The sequence below is a fragment of the Camponotus vicinus genome, unplaced genomic scaffold, assembly GCF_025532165.1.
Source record: "Camponotus vicinus isolate PSW18456_S1 unplaced genomic scaffold, iyCamVici1.0 SCAF_13, whole genome shotgun sequence".
NCBI classification, from domain to species: domain Eukaryota; kingdom Metazoa; phylum Arthropoda; class Insecta; order Hymenoptera; family Formicidae; genus Camponotus; species Camponotus vicinus.
This window is the reverse complement of record NW_028141949.1, coordinates 6,001,744-6,023,479: the sequence shown is the minus strand read 5'-3', so window position 1 is coordinate 6,023,479 and position 21,736 is coordinate 6,001,744. Positions and strand designations below refer to the sequence as shown.

Genomic DNA, 21,736 nt, shown 5'->3' with positions numbered 1-21,736 from the left:
AGGTTGACTATGTAAAGAAAGAATTTGATAATATGTGAAACGTCTCTCACGTCACTACTCAAGATCACTGTGCGAATGATAATAAAGCCGTGTAACATATTAACAATAGCGCGATACTGTTTATCAAGGTCGAACACGGTGTTATTGATAATTCTCTCGTTGCCGAAATATTTTCTGTAATATAAAATATTCGTGCGCGGAATATTAAATTATAGAAGCATTTTAATTTATTGATTAAGATTAATTGATTATTTATTAAACTATTCATCATGAAGTCTTTCGTTATACTAATTATTTGCATCTATAATTCGATTGTTTTACTTCGTGTTCTTTCACAATCCCCCCCCAAATTATATTTAGATTGTCAAGTAAAATGATAAAGTAACACGGATGGAATATATTTGTGACTCTAAGTATTAAAATAATAATTATTGTCCGTAAAGATTGCAAACATCGATGTGATTATTTAATATGTTGGATTCCTATCACATTAAATCGATTCTCGATTAAATTGTATATTAATATACAATTTAATCGAGAATCGATAAAATGATAGGAATACAAAATATTAAATAATCACTTCGATCATTGTGATCTTTACGGACAATAATTATTATTTTAATACTTAGAGTCACAAATATATTCCATCCGTGTTACTTTATCACTCTACTTGACAATTTAAATATAATTTGGGGGGGGGGAGGGATTCTGAGAAAACACGAAGTAAAACAATCGAATTACAGATGCAAATAATTAACGTAACGAAATGCTCCGTGATAAATTGTTTAATTAATAATCAATAAATTAAAGTATTTCTGTTATTTAATATATTTCGCGTTAGTGTATATTTTATAATATATAAAATATTTCAACGAATTGTCGATAACACGGTGTTCGACTTTGGCAATATAAAATATAAACAGTAGCACACTATACGTTACGGCTTTGTCATCATTCGCGCGGTGACTCTCGAGTAGTAAGGTAGTGGTGAGAAACGCTTCGTATATTGTAATTTTTCTACTAAATACGATTACGATTAGTATCGAAACATAATTTGCTATAAATATTAATAATTAAAAATTAATTAACTTTTGATAAACGACATGAAACTGTATCGCAACGATAAATATTTATCGAATCGTAATCAATCATTACTGCGAATAAAAATTGAAATAGGGGATACATGAAAGATGACAAGAGAATTAAATATATTATGATCTTTTGATCATCGATGCTTATTATAATATTTCTTTAACAATATTAGAATTAAATATATTTCTTGTTTAATTAACCAGGATTGAGAAAATTTAAAGCATTGGTCGAAATATATTTAATTCTAATATTGTTAAAGAAATATTATAATAAGCATTGATGATCAAAAGATCATAATATATTTAATTCTCTTGTCCCCTTTCATGTATTCCCTGTTTCAATTTTTATTCGCAGTAATGAATGATTACGATTCGATAAATATTTATCGTTGCGATACAGTTTCATGTTTATCAAAAGTTAATTAATTTTTAATTATTAATATTTATAGCAAATTATGTTTCGATACTAATCATAATCGTGTTTAGTACAAAAATTACAATATACGAAGCGTTTCTCATCACTACTTTATTACTCGAGAGTCACCGTGCGAATGATGACAAAGCCGTGATATGTATAGCGCGCTTGCTATACGTCGCCAAGGCCAAACATGATATTATTGATAATTCTCTGCCGAAATATTTTACGTACTACATAAACACGCGGAATTTTAAATTATAGAGGTATTTTATTTTAAATTAATTATTAAACGATTGATATATCACGGAACCTTTTGTTATGCTAATGATTTGAATTTATTCGATTGTTTTACCGCGTTTTTCCGAAGTCAAATTTTATAATATTTAGTTTTGCATTTTAAAAGACTGACTTAGAGCGAACTAAATAAATAAATAAATGATGTTGAGAAAAAGAAAAAGAAGACACATAAATAAATAAATAAATAATAGCGTGAAAAGAGAGAACATACTAATATTGTTATATAATAAATTATTATTAATTAAATTATTTATATTTTTATTTATATTATTTATATTATCAGAGGGACATATGTGTTACCCTCTGAGAACATTCGTGGACATTGGTTTTGTAGTTCATGTCCACGTTTTTAGTGTCCACAGAGGGAGTATCGCTTCCAGGGATTATCTAAAAACGGGTCATGACATCTCTCAGTCTTCTCTCTGAATGTACGTAACGTAAGCTATAGATTTTCTGCCAGAGAGAAGACTGAGAGATGTCATGACCCGTTTTTAGATGATCCCTGGAAGCGATACTCCCTCTGTGGACACTAAAAACGTGGACATGAACTACAAAACCAATGTCCACGAATGTTCTCAGAGGGTAACACATATGTCCCTCTGATAATATAAATAATATAAATAAAAATATAAATAATTTAATTAATAATAATTTATTATATAACAATATTAGTATGTTCTCTCTTTTCACGCTATTATTTATTTATTTATTTATGTGTCTTCTTTTTCTTTTTCTCAACATCATTTATTTATTTATTTAGTTCGCTCTAAGTCAGTCTTTTAAAATGCAAAACTAAATATTATAAAATTTGACTTCGGAAAAACGCGGTAAAACAATCGAATAAATTCAAATCATTAGCATAACAAAAGGTTCCGTGATATATCAATCGTTTAATAATTAATTTAAAATAAAATACCTCTATAATTTAAAATTCCGCGTGTTTATGTAGTACGTAAAATATTTCGGCAGAGAATTATCAATAATATCATGTTTGGCCTTGGCGACGTATAGCAAGCGCGCTATACATATCACGGCTTTGTCATCATTCGCACGGTGACTCTCGAGTAATAAAGTAGTGATGAGAAACGCTTCGTATATTGTAATTTTTGTACTAAACACGATTATGATTAGTATCGAAACATAATTTGCTATAAATATTAATAATTAAAAATTAATTAACTTTTGATAAACATGAAACTGTATCGCAACGATAAATATTTATCGAATCGTAATCATTCATTACTGCGAATAAAAATTGAAACAGGGAATACATGAAAGGGGACAAGAGAATTAAATATATTATGATCTTTTGATCATCAATGCTTATTATAATATTTCTTTAACAATATTAGAATTAAATATATTTCGACCAATGCTTTAAATTTTCTCAATCCTGGTTAATTAAACAAGAAATATATTTAATTCTAATATTGTTAAAGAAATATTATAATAAGCATCGATGATCAAAAGATCATAATATATTTAATTCTCTTGTCATCTTTCATGTATCCCCTATTTCAATTTTTATTCGCAGTAATGATTGATTACGATTCGATAAATATTTATCGTTGCGATACAGTTTCATGTCGTTTATCAAAAGTTAATTAATTTTTAATTATTAATATTTATAGCAAATTATGTTTCGATACTAATCGTAATCGTATTTAGTAGAAAAATTACAATATACGAAGCGTTTCTCACCACTACCTTACTACTCGAGAGTCACCGCGCGAATGATGACAAAGCCGTAACGTATAGTGTGCTACTGTTTATATTTTATATTGCCAAAGTCGAACACCGTGTTATCGACAATTCGTTGAAATATTTTATATATTATAAAATATACACTAACGCGAAATATATTAAATAACAGAAATACTTTAATTTATTGATTATTAATTAAACAATTTATCACGGAGCATTTCGTTACGTTAATTATTTGCATCTGTAATTCGATTGTTTTACTTCGTGTTTTCTCAGAATCCCTCCCCCCCCCCAAATTATATTTAAATTGTCAAGTAGAGTGATAAAGTAACACGGATGGAATATATTTGTGACTCTAAGTATTAAAATAATAATTATTGTCCGTAAAGATCACAATGATCGAAGTGATTATTTAATATTTTGTATTCCTATCATTTTATCGATTCTCGATTAAATTGTATATTAATATACAATTTAATCGAGAATCGATTTAATGTGATAGGAATCCAACATATTAAATAATCACATCGATGTTTGCAATCTTTACGGACAATAATTATTATTTTAATACTTAGAGTCACAAATATATTCCATCCGTGTTACTTTATCATTTTACTTGACAATCTAAATATAATTTGGGGGGGGATTGTGAAAGAACACGAAGTAAAACAATCGAATTATAGATGCAAATAATTAGTATAACGAAAGACTTCATGATGAATAGTTTAATAAATAATCAATTAATCTTAATCAATAAATTAAAATGCTTCTATAATTTAATATTCCGCGCACGAATATTTTATATTACAGAAAATATTTCGGCAACGAGAGAATTATCAATAACACCGTGTTCGACCTTGATAAACAGTATCGCGCTATTGTTAATATGTTACACGGCTTTATTATCATTCGCACAGTGATCTTGAGTAGTGACGTGAGAGACGTTTCACATATTATCAAATTCTTTCTTTACATAGTCAACCTTGGCGATATAAACAGTACCGCGGTAATGTTTCTGACTTACGATCATTCGCTCAGTGGCTCTTGAGCAGTGAATATCTTGAGTAGTGATGTGAGACGTATCATATATTATCAAATTCTTTCTCTGAACACAATTGCAAGTGCAACGAGGAACTTTTCGTGAATGAATGTAAGTGCAACGAGGAATTCAAGTGAGTGCAACGAGGATTGAAGTGCCACGAGGAAAAAGCGAAGAAAGCAAAAAAAAAAGGAGATTTTGGAAATGGATGGACCAATGAAATATGATGTAAGTCATTAATATAAATTATTTATCACATTCATTATTTGTTATATTGTTGCGTCCCCGCGTCCCGTCCCGCTGTATTCGTCACCCGTTGAATTCTTTCGAAGAAGGTCGTTTCCGCGCGCGATGTCAAGATATTGTTATAAACAACGACTGTCAAAGAATCTGAGCCCAGCTGTCAAGCTGTGCGGACGCGCGTCTTGTGATCCATTTTACGATTATTCTGAATTCTTGTATGTTACTCGCGGTTTATTAAAATTCTTGTGCACCTTAAATCGCGTTATTATTTACGAGTGCACGAACGTCAGCGTATGCCGAAAAAAATATTCCATTTTATTTTAAAATATTTATAAAACATTTATAAAATTTTTTATTAATTAATATTTTCAGTTACTTCTTATATTTTATAAAACATTTCATATTAATATATTTATTTAAATATTTCATGTATAAAAAAAATAGAAATTTTTTTATTTATCATATTTCTAAAAGTTTATATCTAAGAAATATAAATTATTTTGTAATTACGAAATTTATAATATTAAAATATAATAATTAGTTTTAAAAATAATTAGTTTTAAAATCAATTATTTTGAACATTGCTTTATATAATAGATTTTCTTTTATCTTTTATATTTTTATTTATTATTTATATTTGCGAATTTAAATTTATGTACTATATTACAAAATAAATTTCAAATTATGTATTATATTATATATAAAATTATATATAATATAACCCTCCCATGGGGTACACCTTGTCGCGGTGGGAGGGCTTAGTACTTGGATGGTGCCTTGAGGTTTATCTTAAATTTTTCTATTTATGATAAATTTTAAGGTGCCTGAATGGGAAGCTAAGTACCCTTTCGCGTCGTCGGTGCCGTCAACGTGCCGCGGACGGCAAGCGCTTCGTTACCGCGTTTTCGCGTTGCAGTATTCTCGCGTTGTCGCGTTTTCGCGGAACTTTTGGACTTTTTCATATAAAATCCCAATTTCATTTATTGTCACGAGTCTCTACTTCCGATGCCAACTAACTGGGATGTTTCGAGTTTGCACACGTTACTATACAACGTACACTCGCGCTTCGTGCTTCGTGCTTCGTCAAGTGATTCGGCCCGAATTAGTTAGAACTTGATCGATTGCTCGGAATGGTCGTCAATGGGTCCCTTCTCTTTGCTCGTCTACAGCCATACGCACTGCGTGTGTTAACCCTGTCGAGGAGTCGAGTGGATTCCCCTAGGCACGATTTTCGCTCGGTAAAAGGGGTTGCCTCCCCATTTTCTAAATTGCTGAATGTTAGCATTTAAAAAATGTGGGTATCCTCTTCTTTTGCCGTCTACTAGCCTGGTGTAGCATATAGCAACCGCGGGAGGCATAATATGTCCGGGCGGAGCACCTGAAATCGTGCTTAGCGGGTCCAGGTTCGATACGAGATAGGATAATTATGCGCGAAAAAGAGTTGGTGAACTTCATTTTCCTCTATTTCCGTTAATCGCTTCGTCTTTTTTCCGGTTTGGGCTTAGTCCTTGCTCGTTGTATCGTTGCATTCCCGACCTGTTGACTCGAAGCTGATTCTCGTAAGTGAAATGGGATTTTCGCTCGTACCGAAACCGGGAGTGCCGTTCAAAGTATATACATATTAAGTATATACATCGCGCGATCAAATAGAAAATTTTTTATTGTACCGAAATAGTGCGGACACCGTTAAGTATCGCGCGTAAAATAGCGGAAATAGCGATATAAAAATATCGCTCGCGAGTGCGGGAGTGTCGTTATCGCGCGCCAACAACATGAGAGGAGGAGGAGGCCTGGGAGAGGCATCTTACATCGGCGGAGCAACCTGATGGTGAATATCTATTATTTATATGTTAATTGTTATAAATCGTTAACTTGTTATAAACGAACAATAATTCGATCTTATTATTTAAATGAATTAAAGAGAAAGATTTTTATAAAAGTCATATAAAATTTTCTATTTAAAAAACGGTTTCAAAAATTTATAAAATTTTTCCATACGTGTTTATCTGCTTATTATTTTACACATGGGATATAAAATTCCGCGCGATAAAAATTTTTTTAAATATTAATTGCATTTTGTGAGCATTATTATAAATGAATTTTATATTTGTATGTTACAGACAACTAGCTTCGATAACAACAACTCCGCTGTTGCGCATCAGTGCCGGTGAGTGAAAAAAACTTTTATTTAACTTTAAGGTAACAGATTCGTAGAGATTGCAGATGTAGATGTAGATGTAGATGTAGATGTAGATTGTAGATTGTAGATAAATCCGTTGCCTTAAAATGGATGAGCTAGGATGGATTAAATTAAATAAATTAAATTAAATAATTAAATTAAATTAATTCAATTAAATTAAATAATTTTAATAAGTTCTTTCGAACTTATGCTTTGCATCTATTGCGAAAATATATTGAAATATTAATTAAAAAAAGAAGAGATTAAGAAAAGATTTTTTTGTAAAGATTTTGTCTAATTTATTAAATGAAGGACACGCATTAACAATTACCAATTTTATCAATTTTTGATGCTAATTTATTCTTATAATACGCACTTATCTTCTAATTGCTCATAGCTCATCCATCGTAGAATTTGTTTGTAGATATTGTTTTTAAACTTTACTTTAACTTAATATAAAGCCAAATGATTAATTAATTAAATAATTTGTAATATGATAAATACACATATTAATTTTATATTTTACTATAAAATATAATTTATAGAAATTTGTAGTAATTTGGCTTTATTTCAGTTAAAATAAAGTTATATTCAATATTTAACGAACGATCGTGAAATCGAACGATCGTTACTAAATGAGCGTAAATATTTCACGCTCTTTTGCCGGTAATTATCCGGCAAAAGAAGGAGTAATTATCTCCTTCTTCGATCTCTGATTAGAGATCGAGAAAGAAAGTGGCCAGGATCAACGAAAGGTAGGTTCAACTGGCCTGAAGAGTACGGTTAGGGTACGCGGTTAGGGCACGTGACTAAAATATATACATGATTAGGTGAGGTGATGATTAGAGATAGGTTCCTCAAATCTCGAATAATTTTAGTTAATCAGGAAGTAGGGTTGTTAAGGCTATTAAGTAAAATCATTAGAATTCTTCTATTAATATTAGGGTTGTTAGGGCTCTTAAGATCATTAGAATTCTGTTATAGTAGGATTGTTGGAGCTATTAAAATTATTAGAATCCTTTAATAGTAGGGTTGTTAGGGCTATTAAGTAAGATTCATTCTTTCTTTTAATATTCCAATAATCCTAGGGGTAAATTAAAATTATTTTAATTAAGTTGAATTTATTTTTAAAAACGTAAAAATGAATATAACATGTTTTAAAAATAAAAATGTTTTAAAAGGGAAATTTAAATTATCAAAATTATCTTCAGAAATATTAAAGAAATTGCATAATTATTAACGTTTAAGAAATCTTAACATGTTATATTTTATTTTAAAACTTAAAAATGTATGTGTATTAAATCGAATATAATATTAAATCCAAATGTTAATGCTATCAATATCAAATTATTATATCAATGTTATTAAATATTTGAATAAATGGAATTATTATTTGATATTGATAGCATCATAAATTTGTAAATTGTAAATTGTAAATTATAAATAGTTATAATTGTATTTTAATTATAATATCTAACATTGATATTTTAATTGTAAAATACAATACAATTATGACTATAATTATATTATATGAAATTGTATTTATGATTGTAAATTCTTATGTAAATTACACGAAAAATTATCGAAAGTATACGTATAATGATTACATAATAGTAATTAACATAATAGTAATTCATTAAATTAAAGTATTTGTTTCTGTAGTATATATTTTTGGAATATTCATAAAAGAGTAACTGTTTGTATTTTCATGTCAAAGAGGAACTGAATATTCTTAAAATAAATTATTAAATTATGATTGCGAAAATACCGTGTTCTTTCCGCGTTCTCTTCGCGTTCTTATACAAGATTATCATTTTAACAGAAGAATTTTATCGCTGTCCCTCTCGTCAGATAATATTCCTAAATATTGCTAATTAAATATAAAGAAATGTCGAATAAGAGAGTGAAGATTCGATAAGATTTGTGATAAGTCAACGATTAAATATTAACTTCACAAAATTTAACGATCACCTTCGATATTATAGAATCGCGAGTTAATTATTATGAATTTAATAATTTATTTTTTTTGGTTATATTTGTATTTACGAATTTTTTTTTTCATATCGGAAAATATTCATAAATAAATTAATAAATTACCGTTGCGAAAACACCGTGTTCTTTTCGCGTCCTTTTTCGCATTCTTTTTCGCGTTCTTAGACGAGATTGTCGTTTTAATAAAAGAGTTACCATTGTTCCTTCCGTTAAATAAACTTTAATGAAAGTTGCGTGGCTCGTACCGCCAAGGAGTCAAAACGATTTTCATCATGGAGAATTATTTTTCATCGGTTCTTGTGAGATCCATTCGCGACGTCTAGTTCGGTGCCCTGTTAAAAATTGGGAATTTTTATTGTAAGATTGAAGGAACTAATCTCAGGTTTTCCTGGCAATTTCCGAAAGCAATGATTTCGGTAGTAATTCAACGATGATACGCTTCTTTAACGTCGAATTAATTTAAATAATATATATTTAGATGAGAGAAATGTATCTTTTCTTTTCTTCGTTAAAAATGTTCTATCATTATTAGGATTGGTATTATTATTGTCTATATATATAATGCTAGAAAGATTTAATAGTAGATTAAATATGGATATAGCGTTGTGTATAAATTTTAGGTTTTCAAGTAATTTCATATTGTAATTAATTTGTATAAATTTTTTGATAAAAATAATTACGAACGAATATATTTTTAATTAATATAATTTGTCTCTTTTGAAAAATTATTTTTAGGTGCTGGGGATATTAACATTAATTTTTAGTTTCTTTTAAGAAACTATTTGCAGGTATTGGACATCCATCGGCATTTTGAAATATTAGTTTTTAGATATATACCATTTTATATATATGTATAATAAAATATATGCACAAATTTACGTATCCAAAATATTTTTATAATTTTTAATAATGTTATATATTATATATACGCGAAATTATACATGTATATTATATAAAATGTGCGAATACTTAAAAATTTCGAGACAAATCGAATGGGTACCTATATCAGTAAGATATTGATTAAAAGAAAAGAAATTATTAATTTAAACGTTATAAGAATAAGAATCTAGAGAATTAATCTAGAATTAATTGTTTAAAATTATTTGATTTATTTTATTTTGCACACTGTTCGAATTGAAATTTTTTAAATCTTGCTGATATCGGGTTCGATTCGTCTCGCGCGCGCGAACCGTACCCCAAATTATGTGTTCGCACATTTAACACAAACTCCAATAATGCATGTATTTTATTATTTATAAATATAATCGTTCGTAATCACATTTCAATAAAAAAGGTCGTTATATCCATTTAATTTTCAATAAAGAAATATATTTCTTAATAATGGAAGAACATGTTTTCTAATGTGCATATCAATTTCGTGAATTGGAGATAATGACGAGGGATAATTGTGGTTGATTTATTACTGAAATCATTGCTATCGGGAATAGTCCGGAAGATCCAGGATTCGTTCCCTCCTACAGTGAAGTTCCCGACATTCAATGGATTACTTAACTTTTCTTCGCAGATTGATGTTGCAAAATCTAATGTAGACACAAGATGTTAATCGTTCTCCATTTTTAAGATCGCTCCTCTTTTTATCGGATATTACTGATATATCATTCGCGTATCTGCAATTGAATATTTTGAATATTATCGATTTATTTATTCGTCGCGTTTTATCGCGAATTTTAAATCGCGATTTATCTTATAAAAATTCGCAAGTAAATCGGTCGGTGAATTGTATATTCGCAAACATTACAGACCTCAAATGATTGTCGAAATATTTTTGATTTTCTATACTTACGTGATAGCAATTATATCGCGCTCGTGTCTATTGAGAGCTTCGATTATTATATTATAAAAATTACGTATCGCGATCAAATATTCCGCATATTATGGACTTATTTATTCGTCGCGTTTTCCCGTGAATTCGAGTCGCGATTTATCTTATAAAGATTCGCAATTGACTCAGACAATGAGTACTGTATTCGTAAATATTACAGACATCAAATTGTCTGTCCAAATATCTTCGCATTTATGTGATAATTATATCGCGCGCGATTATAATGTCTATTGAGACGCTTCGATTATTATATTATAAAAGGTACATATCACAATCGGATATTCCGAATATTATCGATTTATTTATTCGTCGCATTTTCTCGGGAATTTTAAATCGCGATTTATCTTATAATTTAATCGTTGACTTATGCCTGTTTCTACCAACGTCGTTTAACTTTAATCTTAGCTTAACTCACTCTTTGTCTCCTTCTAACTGTTCTTTTAATTTGCAATTAACAATTACATATTTTTTCTTCGAAACAACTATGTTTTCTTTACACCAATTGATTCCTCTCATTATTTTGTACATAAAAGTATTAAGGTAAGATAATCGAAAAATGAATATTTTACAAGATATTTTACGGTTTATGTAAAATTAAGAAATGATTTCAAGCCTCATAACTCGGAAAGTACTTAATTAAAACTAACTTAATTATAGTATTTTGGAAAGCTCTTGAGATGAGCTACAAGAATATGTAATAAAAATAGCGAGTTCCATTTAAAAAATCCAAAGTGATTTTGCCCTGATCTTGACAACACTCTTCAAGGTCATACTGATATCACCATGTAATGCGTTACTTGAAACCTTACAACTTTTGTTTGAAATATTTTTGTCTGCCGCGCTCAGTTTTTGAGATATTCGGCTGAAACGGGTGATCTGCGACACCCTGTATATACATATATATATATAATAAATTAAAATAAATTGTTTCACTGCACAATATATAGACCATTTAATATTAATTATATTGAACATATTTAGACCAGGAGACGTCATGTGAACACCACAATTGATAACATTGAAAATGTATTAGAAACTAAAATTTTTATATTACTTAATTTATCTTACTGAACATAATTTTAGAATTAATATGATTTTTACGACTAATTGTAAAATCACATTAAACCCAACATTTTATTCAAATAATTTTCAATTAGAAACATTCTTTTACTTATATAACAATAAGTAAAAGTTATCCGAATTATATTGTGTTCGATGTCATTTTAAACGCAAGAATTTCATTAATCCCTTTTAATCAAAAAAGATCAAACAAAATATAAAAGCTTTAGTTTTTATTTTATGGCAATTTAAAGTCATATATTATTATAAATAACGAAAAAATTCCCGATGCCGCAGATTCCGAAATTTCTTACACGAGACTTCATTTATAATATTCACGAATATATGTCAAAAAATAAAATGCATTTTTTATTCATTTGAAAGTAATTTTAATAGAATAATGAGAATTTTGCGATTAAAATAATACCAAACACGATATAAATCGCATAAATTTAATTAAATATATAATTATAATGAAATATTTATTATCAGATTAATTAAAAATTACCCGATTTACGTCATGTTTGATATCATTTTAATCGCCAAAATCTCATTAATTCATTAAAATTACTTTCAAACCGATAAAATTAAAAATAAAAGTTTCAATTTTTATTTTATAAGATGTTTACATTTTCGTGAATTGCGAATGGATAGAGGAAGCGAAGAAACCGATTGTAAGAGACTTCGGAACTCTTTGATGATAGGTCATCTCGCTCGCTCTCTACTCATGGTCTTACTTTCTTTGTCACACTTGACAATCGTGATAGATAGCTCGGAAAGATAAGCGGACCCAAGAATCGAGAGCGAGCGAAACAGTAACAAGAACGAGCGAGACAATAATAGGAGCGAGCGAGACAGTAATAGGAGCGAGCGAGACAGTAATAGGTGCGAGCGAGAGGAAAATAATAGCGCGCAAGAAAAATCCGATTCTCGAGCTCGAGTCTCGTTGCTCGTGCTATTTCTATCTCGTTCGCTCTTATTGTTATTTTACTTGTCCTTCTCGCTTCCTCACGTAACTTTCGCATTGCTTTTATACATACATACGTACATACATACGTATATACCACACACACACACACACGCGCGCGCGCGCGCGTGTATATATACATACATATATATATATATATATATATATATATATATATATATATATACATCTTTATTATTTAGAACTTTTATTCTTAAGAAATGTGTAGGATCTATATTGAAAATAATATCAAACTTTCTCTCTCTTTAAATATATAAATTATTTATTAATAGTCTGGTAAAAAATATCTTATTTTCAAGTATAGTCATATTATGAATAAATTTCTATATATTGTATATAGCTATTTTTAGTATAAATCTCGATATATATATATATATATATATATATATATATATATGGAGAAAGAGAGACCACAAATCTTATTTACATTAAAGATGTATACATAACTTGTCTTGCATTCATATTTTTGCAGTCATATTGCCGGCACTTTGTGCATATAGCACGGAACAGAACCACAAATCGTGGACATAGCATGTTACCCTTTGAAAAGTTTCATGGAAATGGCTATGTAGTTCAATGTCCACGTTTTATGGACATAGAGGCGCTTCAAATACGGGTTCCACCTAAATCAGGGGCATGGCCGCTCTCAGGCTTCTCTCTGGTCTCAGGTTCACGAGAGTACTCAAACCTCCCCACCTGGCAAATGCCTTCGTTATGGTAGAGAAACATCGAGAAAGAAAAAATTTTTTTTCTTTTTTATTTTATTTTTATTTTCTTTTAATACAGAGTTTCCAAAGAGAAAATATAATACACATATAAAATATATATTACATAATTATAATATATGCAACGTAAATTACAATTAATTTGCAATTACATAAAAAACATATTACAAAATAAATTACAAATTAAATTATTAATTAACATAAAAAATATTAACATAAACATATTAAATTATTAATTATCATAAAAATAATTACATTACAAATATATATATTACAAAATATATGACAAAATATAATACAAATTTAATATAAAATATAATTCGAAATTTAATACAAAATAATTTATTACATGGAATAATTTATTACACGAAAATGTCCAAAATATACATATAATATAAAATTTACTAAAAATTTTTACATAGTCCAGACGAGACTGATCAGCAAAGATTAATTACGCGACATTTATTATTAATAATAGATATGCAATAATAGAATTTAATAAGTTTTATATAACGTAAATAATCGTGATCAAAAGAGTCATTAATAAAATTATTGATCATTTCTTCGATTGTAAAAGAAAGTATTTGCATTACTGGCGCATTTTGTATAGATTATCAAAGGAAATATTCAAAATGAAAAGATAGAATAAGCTTCGAAATCAACAATTAAATTACTAAATAAATCGCGATTTAAAATTCGAGAAAACGCGACGAATAAATAAATCGACAATAATCGGAATATTCGATTGCGAGATACGCATAATTTTTATAATATGATAATCGAAACCATCAATAAACACGCGTGCGATATAATTATTATCACACAAATAACGAAGATATTTTGGCAAACATTTGTGATCCGTGTTGTTTATGAACATAAAAATCACTGTCCGATTTATTTGCGATTAATACGCGACTTTATACGAATTTCACGATTGAGAATAAAATACATATCATATTTCGCGCATGATTAGCTGAATAGATGAAATGAGCTCTGTAAGCTTTAAAATATAATTGAAAATCGCGTTGTGGCCATGTTTAATAGAAAATAACGGAACGAATGATTTTCAAAGTCCCTCTAATAATCGATGTAATAGTAGAGTTTAATAAGATTTAAATAATGTAAAGAATCATGATTAAAACAGTCATTAATAAAGATTATCGATCGTCTTTTAAATTATAGAGGAAAATATTTGCACTACCAGCATTTTGCACGAACTATTAAAAACAATATTCAAAGACGAAAGATGGAAAGATAAACAAAGCTTCAATATAAGTCAATGATTAAATTATAAGACAAATCGCGATTTAAAATTCTCGAGAAAACGCAACGAATAAATAAATCGATAATATTCGGAATATCCGATTGTGATATGTACACTTTTTATAAAATAATAATCGAAGCTCTCAATAGATACGTGCGCGATATAATTATTATCACGTAAATATAGAAAATCAAAAATATTTCGACAATCATTTGAGGTCTGTAATGTTTTTATAATATACAATTCACCGACCGATTTACTTGCGAATATTTATAAAATAAATCGCGATTTAAAATTCGCGATAAAACACGACGAATAAATAAATCGATAATATTCAAAATATTCAATTGCAGATACGCGAGTGACATACCGGTAATATCCGATAAAAAGAGGAGTGATCTTAAAAATGGAGAACGATTAACATCTTGTTTCTACATCAGATTTCGCAAGATCAATTTGCGAAGAAAAGTTAAGTGATCCATTAAACGTCGGGAACTTCACTGTAGGAGGGAACGAATCCCGGATCTTCCGGACTATTCCCAATAGCAATGATTTCAGTAATAAATCAACCACAATTATCCCTTGTCATTATCTTCAATTCACGAAATTGATGTTCACGTCAGAAAACATGTTCTCACATTATTAAGAAATATATTTCTTTATTGAAAAATAAATGGATATAACGATTTTTTTTATAGAAATGTGATTACGAACGATTATATTTATAAATAATAAAATACATGCATCATTGGAGTATGTGTTAAATGTGCGGACACATAATTTGGGGTACCGTTTGCGCGCGCGAGACGAATCGAACCCGATAACAGCAAGATTTAAAAAATTTCAATTCAAATAGCGTGCAAAATAAAATAAATGAAATAGTTTTAAATATATAATTAATTCTAGATTAATTCTCTAGATTCTTATTCTTATAACGTTGAAATTAATAATTTTTTTTCTTTTAATTAATATCTTACTGATATAGGAGTACCCATTCGATTCGTCTCTAAATTTTTAAGTATTCGCACATTTTATGTAACATTCATATATAATTTCGCGTATATATAATAGATCATATTAATAAAAATTATAAAAATATTTTGGATACGTTAATTTGTGCATGTATTTTATTATACATATATATAAAATAGTATATATCTAAAAATTAATATTCTAAAATGGCGATGGATGTCCAATACCTGCAAATAGCTTCTTAAAAGAAACTAAAAACTAATATTAATATCCCCAGTACCTAGAAATAATTTTTCAAATGATAATTAATTAATAATTAATAAAATATATTCGTTCGTAATCATTTTTATCCAAAAAGTTAATAAAAACTAATTATAATATGAAATTACTTGAAAAATAGAAATTTATACACAACGCTATATCCATATTTAATCTACTATTAAATATTTCTGGCATTAGACAATAATAATACCAATCCTAATAATGACAGAACATTTTTAACGAAGAAAAAAATAGATGCATTTCTCTCACATCTAAATATATATTATTTAAATTAATTCGACTTTAAAGAAGCGTATGGCGTTTGTCGTTGAATGACTACCGAAATCATTGCTGTCGGAAATTGCCAGGAAAACCTGAGATTAGTTCCATTCCTACAATAAAAATCCCCAATTTTTAACAGGGCACCGAACTAGACGTCGCGAATGGATCTTACAAGAACCGATGAGAAATAACTCTCCATAATGAAAATCGTTTCGACTCCTCAGCGGTACGAGTCACGCAACTTTCATTAACGTTTACCTAACGAAAGGAACAACGATAACTCTTTTATTAATCTCGTATAAGAACACGAAAAGAACGCGGGAAAAACACTATGTTTTCGCAACCGTAATTTATTAATTTATTTATGAATATTTTCCGATACAAAATTCGTAAATACACAAATATAACCGAAGAAACAAATTATTAAATGCATAATAATTAACTCGCGATTCTATAATATCGAAGGTGATCGTTTAATTTTATAAAGCTAATATTTAATCGTTGACTTAACACATTGAATCTTCACACTCTTATCCCATATTTCTTTAAATTTAATTAGCGCAATATTCAGGAATATTATTTCACGAGAGGGACAGGGGTAAGATCCTTTATTACAATGGCAATTTCGTCTAAGAATAGGGAAAGAATGTGGAAATAAATATGATATGTTTCCGTAATTTATTAATTTTACGAATATTTATTTCGGATACGAAATTCGTAAATACATAAATCGAATTGAAAGTATCACTAAATCCGTATAATAATTGACTCGCAACTTCATAACATCGAAGGCGATCGTTAAATTTTGTGAAGCTAATACTTAATCGCTAACTTAACATCGACTCTTTATACTCTTCTTTGATATCTTTTTACTTTTAATTAGCAATATTTAAGAATATTATTTGAGAGGGACGGCAATAAGATCCTTTATTAAAACGGCAATCTTATCTAAGAACGCGAAAAAAACGCGGAAAAAGTACGGTATTTTCGCAATCATAATTTATTTCATGAATATTCAGTTCCGCGCGATATGGAATTCATAAATAGATTCCGAATTTATTTTTTATTAATGACTCTTTGATATGAAAATACAAACAATTATTCTTTTATGAAAATTTCAAAAATATATACTATAGAATTAAATATGTTAATTTAATGAATTACTATTATGTAATAATTATACGTATACTTCGGATAATTTTTCGTGTAATTTACATAAGAATGTATTCATGTAATTTACAATCGTAAAATACAATTTCATGTAATATAATTATAGTTAAATTAATTATAGTTTATAATTATATTGTATTTTACAATTATAATATCAATATTATAATTAAAATATAATTTTAAATATTTATAATGTAAATTTGTTATGATATTTCTTAAACATTAATAATTATGTACAATTTTCTTAATATTCCTGAAACAATAATAAATAAAAATAATTTTAATAATTTAGAATTTATTTTTAATGTTCTTTTTAATAAATTAGGTAAAATTTATACAAAAATAATTTTTTCTCGATGTTCTTTCTTTATAATTAAAATACTGCAATATATTTTCGCGATGGATGCAATACATTTCGAACGAGAGAATTTATTAAAAGTTATTTAATTTAATCTATCCTAGCTCATCCATTTTAAGTTAACAGATTTATCTACAATCTCTACAGTTACCTTAAAATTAAATAAAAGTGTTTGTCACTCACCGAGACATTGATGTGCAGCAGCAGAGTTGTCGTTATCGAAACTACGGAATTGTTGTTATCGAAACTACGTTGTCGTTATTAAAACTACGTCTGTAACATACAAATATAAAATTCATATATAACAAAGCTCAAAATACATTCAATATTTTGAAAAATTATTATTGTGCGGCATTTCATATCCAATGTGCAAAAGTAATAAGCAGATATAAACACGTATGGGAAGATTTTATGAATTTTGAAATTACTTTTTAAATAGAAATTTTTATATTTATAAAAATTTTTCTCTCTAATTTTCTCTTTAATTCCTTTAAATTATAAGAACGAATTATTATGCGTACGATTTATAACAATTGATATATAAATAATAAATATTCACCATCAGGTTGCTTCGCCGATGCAAGATGCCTCTCCCAGGCCTCCTCCTCCTCTCACAATAGTTTTTGTTGGTCTGTAACATACAAAGAAGATTCAACTTGTAGTCACGGTCAAAAAATTATTATTATATGCATTTAATTTTATATCCGACGCACATAAATAATAAACAGATAAACAATTTTATAAATTTTGAGAAAAATTCTACTGATAAGTAATAATTTAATAATTCTATCAAAAGCTATTCGAAAGTAGAAACTTTTAAATTACAGTTTTTATGTAAAAATTTCTCTCTTTTTCTCTTGTTTAAGTCATGTAAATAAAAAATCAAATTACGTGATTAATTACTTAATTTAAATCGCGCGTACGCAATTAATAAATAATTATATATATGCGATAATTTATTTACCATAGAGTTGCTTCACAGGTGCCTGATGCCTCTCCCAGGTCTCCTCCTCCTCTCACAATAGTTTTTGTTGGTCTGTAACATACAAAGAAGATTCAAATTGTAGTCACGGTCAAAAAATTATTATTATATGCATTTAATTTTATATCCGACGCACATAAATAATAAGTAGATAAACAATTTTATAAATTTTGAGAAAAATTCTACTGATAAGTAATAATTTAATAATTCTATCAAAAGCTATTCGAACGTAGAAACTTTTAAATTACAGTTTTTATGTAAAAATTTCTCTCTTTTTCTCTTGTTTAAGTCATGTAAATAAAAAATCAAATTACGCGATTAATTACTTAATTTAAATCGCGCGTACGCAATTAATAAATAATTATATATAAGCGATAATTTATTTACCATAGAGTTGCTTCACAGGTGCCTGATGCCTCTCCCAGGCCTCCTTCTCCTCTCATGTTGTTGACGCACGATACTTTCAACGGCACTCCCGCACTCACGAGCGATATTTTTATATCGCTATTTTCGCTATTTTACGCGCGAATACTTAACGATTTTCGCACTATTTCGATGCGATTAAAAATTTTCTATTTGATCGCGCGATGTATATACTTAATATATATGTACTTTCAACGGCACTCCCGGTTTCGGTACGAGCGAAAATCCCATTTCACTTACGAGAATCAGCTTCGCGTCAACAGGTCGAGAATGCAACGATACAACGAGCAAGGATTAAACCCAAACCGGAAAGAAGACGAAACGATTGACGGAAATAGAGGAAAATGAAACTCACCAGCTCTTTTTCGCGCATAATTATCCTATCTCGTATCGAACCTGGGCCCACTATGCACGATTTCAGGTGCTCCGCCCGGACATATTATGCCTCTCGCGGTTGCTATATGCTACACCAGGCTAGTAGACGGCAAAAGAAGAGGATACCCACATTTTTTAAACGCTAACATTCAGCAATTTAGAAAATGGGGAGGCAACCCCTTTTACCGAGCGAAAATCGTGCCTAGGGGAATCCACTCGACTCCTCGACAGGGTTAACACACGCAGTGCGTGTGGCTGTAGACGAGCAAAGAGAAGGGACCCATTGACGACCATTCTGAGCAATCGATCGAGTTCTAATCAATTCGGGCCGAATCACTTGACGAAGCACGAAGCACGAGTGTACGTTGCAGAGCAACGTGTGCAAACTCGAACATCCCAGTTAATTGGCATCGGAAGTAGAGACTCGTGACAATAAATGAAATTGGGATTTTATTTGAAAAAGTCCAAAAGTTCCGCGAAAACCCGACGACGCGAGAATACTACAACGCGAAAACGCGGTAACGAAGCGCTTGCCGTCCGCGGCACGTTGACGGCACCGACGACGCGAAAGGGTACTTAGCTTCCCATTCAGGCACCTTAAGATTTATCATGAATAAAAAAATTTAAGATAAAGCTCAAGGCACCATCCAAGTACTAAGCCCTCCCACCGCGACAAGGTGTACCCCATGGGAGGGTTATATTATATATAATTTTATATATAATATAATATATAATTTATTTTGTAATATACTATATAAATTTTAATTCGCAAATATAAACGATAAATAAAAATATAAAAGATAAGAGAAAATCTATTATATAAAGCAATGTTCAAAATAATTGATTATTGCGCGGAATTAATTTTTACATTTTTACTTTTAAATAAACTTTTAAATTTTTTTATTTATCATATTTTTAAAAGATTATATCTTAGAAATATAAATTATATTGTAATTACGCGATTTATAACATTTAAATATATCTATTTAAATGTTATAAATCGCGTAATTACAATATAATTTATATTTCTTAGATATAATCTTTTAAAAATATGATAAATAAAAAAATTTCTATTTTTTTATACATGAAATATTAAAAAAAAAATATATTAATATGAAATGTTTTATAAAATATAAGAAGTATCTAAAAATATTAATTAATAAAAAAATTTTATAAATGTTTTAATTATTTTAAAATTAAATGGAATATTTTTTATAAGTATATGTATTATATATGTTACAATTTAAAATCACTATTGAATTACTATCAAAGAAATAAAACGAAACGTGAAATATGTATATTTTGAATATATACTAATGATAAATAATTTATATATTATTGCGTCCGCGGAACGATATATATCGAATGCGCGCAACACAATCGGCATACGCTAACATTCGTGCACTCGTAAATAATAACGCGATTTAAGGTGCACAAGAATTTTAATAAACCGCGAATAACATTCAAGAATTCAGAATAATCGTAAAGTGGATCACAAATAGACGTGCGTCCGCACAATTTGACAGCTGGGCTCAAACTCTCTGATAGTCGTTGTTTATAACAATATCTTGACAACGCGCGCGGAAACGATCTTCTTCAAAAGAATTCAACGGGTGACGAATACAGCGAGACGAGACGCGGAGACGCAACAATATAATAAATAATGAATGTGATAAATAATTTATATTAATGACTTACATCATATCTCATTGGTCTATCCATTTCCAAAACCTCCTTTTTTCTTTTGCTTTCTTCATTTTTTCCTCGTGGCACTTCAATACTCGTTGCACTCATTTGAATTCCTCGTTGCACTTACACTTATTCACGAAAAGTTCCTCGTTACACTTGCAATTGTGTTCAGAGAAAGAATTTGATAATATATGATACGTCTCACATCACTACTTCACTGCTCAAGAGTCACTGAGCGAATGATTGTAAGTCAGAAACATTACCGCGGTACTGTTTATATCGCTAAGGTTGACTATGTAAAGAAAGAATTTGATAATATGTGAAACGTCTCTCACGTCACTACTCGAGGTTACTGTGCGAATGATAATAAAGCCGTGTAACA

At 29.0% G+C, this 21,736-nt stretch overlaps 1 long non-coding RNA gene across 1 annotated transcript; it reads right to left on the bottom strand.

The window, feature by feature from the left end:
• Positions 1 to 17,762: 17,762 nt before the first annotated feature.
• Positions 17,763 to 18,511, bottom strand: LOC145963734 (uncharacterized). The gene is made up of 3 exons (XR_014436241.1): positions 18,445 to 18,511; positions 18,069 to 18,158; positions 17,763 to 17,780 (listed from the first exon to the last, which is right to left on the bottom strand). It is a non-coding gene; the product is annotated as an uncharacterized LOC145963734 (long non-coding RNA).
• Between the last annotated feature and the right edge of the window lie 3,225 nt (positions 18,512 to 21,736).